Consider the following 3,908-nt stretch of genomic DNA (forward strand, 5'->3'; position numbering starts at 1 on the left):
CTAGAACCAATGATTAACATAGTAGCAAGAACACTTCTCCTACCTAGACAGACTGTGGTCTCCAAATACTATCTCAGACTTAAAAAAACCAGGGTTCTTTGGAGACCAGAAATCCATAAATGAGCCAGGAAAATTATTTATCAGAAAGCAAGGAAATTAACAAAGCTATTGGTCATATCAAATGGAACACGAGCCAACTTTAAGGAGCTCCCACTGGCCAAAGATTAAACAATTTGAGCATTAAAAACACAACTGCCATATGTTGAAACAGTTTAAATATATTATAAAGTCTATAAGTTCATGATGATAGGTTTACAAAAAGGCAAAAACCCTCATGGTTACCTTTGGAGGTTGCTAGGCCACCAACTCATTACTGTGGTCTGAAAATAGAGGGAAAGAATTAAGCATTTTTCTTGCCTTTCCTGTGCAAATTGTATTTCAGGGTAGTCAAACAGCTGGTAAGGGAAAGTTTTCATAAAAGACTCTCAGCTAACAAATATTGAAGAAACAACAGAATTAGATAATCACCACGTTGCATCTCTAATGCAGTAATGGATACAGGCAATATAACCCCACAAAAGAACTTCACCATTAAGTGAAAGAATCTTGGGGAATTTCATTATGGGTGGATGGAGCTAACTACACCTAAACTCAAAATAATGTTTAAAGTTAACATCATTAAAAAAAAAAGAAAAAAAAAAAAAACCTCAGACACTGCTTCCCTGATAATTAATGAAATAGGAAGTATATTGCATTACCTATGAAATTTTCTGCCCAACCCCCCAACTACCCCACCAAAAAACAAAACAGAAACAAATATAAAGGTGAAATCTGATCAGGCTTCTAAAGCAGTGTGCTCGATAGAACTTTCTGCAATTATGAAAATATTTTATAACTGCACTGTTCAAAAAGTAGCCACTAGGCAATCTGTAGGCGCTTGCCACCACGCCCGGCTAATTTTTGTATTTTTAGTAGAGACGGGGTTTCCTCATGTTGGTCAGGCTTGTCTCGAAACTCCTGACCTCGTGATCTGCCCGCCTCGGCTTCCCAAAGTGCTGGGATTACAGGCATGAGCCACCACGCCCAGCCTAGAAACTGAATTTTTAATTTTATTTCACGTTAATTACCCACAGCTGGCTGGTGGCTACAATACTGGACAGTGCAATTCTACATCTAACTACTGGTTTAGAGCAGTGGTCCCCAGCCTTTCTGGCACCAGGGACCTGTTTCACAGAAGAAAATTTTTCAACGCAGACAGGGTGGAAATAAAAAATTTTGTAAATATCTTTTTGTTAACATTCATATGAAATGTTTTGGGGGAGGAATGGCCAAACCACTTTTTATTTATTTATTTATTTTCGTTTTTTTGAGATCCAGTCTCACACTGTAGCCTGGTCTGGAGAGCAATGGTGTGATCTCAGCTCACTGCAACCTTCGCCTCCAGGATTCACGTGATTCTCCTGCCTCAGGCTCCCGAGTAGCTGGGATTACAGGCGCACACCACCACACCCGGCTAATTTTTTTGCATTTTTAGTAGAGACGGTGTTTCACTATGTTGGCCAGACTGGTCCTGAACTCCTGACCTCGTGATCCGCCCGTCTCGGCCTCCCAAAGTGCTGGGATTACAGCCGTGAGCCACCGCACCTGGCCAACCACTTCTTCAGTAATATGAATAATACACATGGCGAGGGTTAGGGGCATGGTTTCATGATGAAACTGTTCCACCTCAGATCATGAGTCATTAGTCAGATTCTCATAAGCATGCAACCTAGATCCCTTGCATGCGCAGTTCACATTAGGGTTCATGCTCCTAGGAGAATCTAACCTCACAGCTGATCTGACAGGAGGCAGAGCTCAGGTGGTAGGTAATGCTCACTCGCCTGTCACTCACCTCCTGCTCTGTAACCTGGTTCCTAACAGGCCACGGACTGGTAGTGCTCTGCAGCCCCGGGTTTGGGGGCCCCTGGTTTAGAGGACATAAAGGCAACAGAGATACCTGTTAAAGGATACTGTGCAATGTAATCTGCTAAATTTAGAACTGTAAGGAAAAATAGGGGCTAATCCCATAGCTATAGCTATGAGGGAACTGCTATAGATTAAAAGATGTCAAATGTGCATCACCCAAACACAACAGGCAGATCCCTGTGGGATTTTGGTTCAAACAAGCTAACTGCAAAAAAGACATTTAAGAGAGAGTTGAAGAAATCGTAATCTGACTGGACATTGACATTAGAGAATTTGTCAATTTATTAATTTATGTATGTGTAATGACAGTAGTGTGGCTTTGCAAAACTGAAAAACCTAGCTCCTGACGGGGGCGGGCAGGGGACTAAAATAACATAAAGATCAGAAATTCAGTTCCTGAAACCTTATGTCAATGTTGGCTTTAGCTGAATTCCAAGTCAAGTTGACATTTTTTGAAAGCAGGAAGCAATGACAGAGTGGACTACTGATGCTGTCACCATCTGCCAACACAACGTAAATTAGAACAGAAAGGACTAAGCAAAGGCATTCCACCTTTTAAAGAGAGAAAATGGCATCAGTACAATCAACATATACAATTTTTACAAACAACTTTTAGAGTTGCATCTACATACATTTTAAAAGGCAGTGTGCCTGTTTATAAATCTCTACCCCATTTTAGTTTCAGAGCCTTTTTTACTACCCGATCACTGATCATGCCAGTCAAAAGGCAAACTCAAAAATTAATCTAAAAATGGTACTGCATTCCAAATAAGAAAATATATATACTTTGTTTTACTATTAAGCTACAGCTAACAGAAATCTAATCAACGATCCTTATGATTTTCTCTTATCTAAAAAATAAACGCAAGCACGTGAGGAACTGTATACAGAGCATCTACTCTACAATACTGCTTTATAAAAAATAAATTCTTTTAATAAGTTTAACCGGACATAAAGCTCAGGGAAAACTACTTTGTGCATATTAGTGTACGGTGCTTAAACTATAAAAGATGACTAGTCTCTGACATCATACACATCTTTACTCTCCTGATGTCGTAAACGACATAAAAAAACCACATTATAAGCCTAAATGTACTGACTTCAAGTATCTCCATGATTAAAGTGTTCCTAAGAAACCGTCCTTATTTCTTTCTATCCCTGATTTGTGTGCATGGAGCAGTTAGTTCAGGGTTCTCCAATTTCAGTCCACGATTTCTGCCATATTTCCGTACCTGCTGTACTAAACATAACCGTTTACACCAACTCACTATTTTAAAAGCTGCCAACCTTAACATGCCACCCTAAATGAGCGGGTCCCCTTGTGCCGTGAATGAAGTAGTCCTAACAGCGCTAGCTAGACAGTAGCCCTGGCAGGGAGGCCGCACTGGCGTCCCTCCGCTGAAAAGAAAGGTGGGTCCGCCGGGAAAGGTGAGTACTGGGCGCAGCTCGCCCGCCCACCTGGCCACTCTCCGAAGCGCCCCCAGCCACCCGGCCTCCGAGGAAACGCTGACCACCTGGCGGGGCCGAACCGCGCGCCGGGCTGCGCCATGCCGGACTACGCCGGTGTGCAGCGCATAGCGAGCCAGGCCGAGGGACGGGGCTCCGGGGCGGACGCGAGCCGGCGGGGACGCGCCTGGTGGTTCGCAGACTGTTGCGCGAACCGCCCGCAAGCCATGAGGCCGCGAAGCCAGAGTCACCAAGGCAGCCTGGGCTGCCTCCAGACCAGGACGCGCTCGCCCCTTGCGCTTCCGTCTTGCGCACGGGCGGTTACACGGCTGCAGCAAGCGCACCCCTCAACCTTCCCGCCGTTACCTCGGGCGGGCACTGCGCACGCGCGCCACCACTAAGCTTACGTCCAGCCTCAGCAGTCGGCGCGTTCGTTCCGCCCACTGCCCCCACACTTTTAATAATTGAATCAATGTCTTCTCCAGACTTCCCCTGCA

At 44.3% G+C, this 3,908-nt stretch overlaps 1 protein-coding gene across 1 annotated transcript in view; it reads left to right on the top strand.

Annotated features, from left to right (window-relative positions):
- The first annotated feature begins 3,263 nt into the window (after nucleotides 1-3,263).
- ANAPC13 (anaphase promoting complex subunit 13) overlaps nucleotides 3,264-3,908 on the top strand; it is a 17,041-nt gene continuing 16,396 nt past the window's right edge. Inside the window, exon 1 of the mRNA XM_011971033.1 lies at nucleotides 3,264-3,393. The gene's annotated coding sequence lies outside the window, so the exon portion shown is untranslated. The remainder of the gene's footprint in view (nucleotides 3,394-3,908) is intronic.

The sequence above is a fragment of the Mandrillus leucophaeus genome, unplaced genomic scaffold, assembly GCF_000951045.1.
Source record: "Mandrillus leucophaeus isolate KB7577 unplaced genomic scaffold, Mleu.le_1.0 Scaffold981, whole genome shotgun sequence".
Taxonomy (NCBI): domain Eukaryota; kingdom Metazoa; phylum Chordata; class Mammalia; order Primates; family Cercopithecidae; genus Mandrillus; species Mandrillus leucophaeus.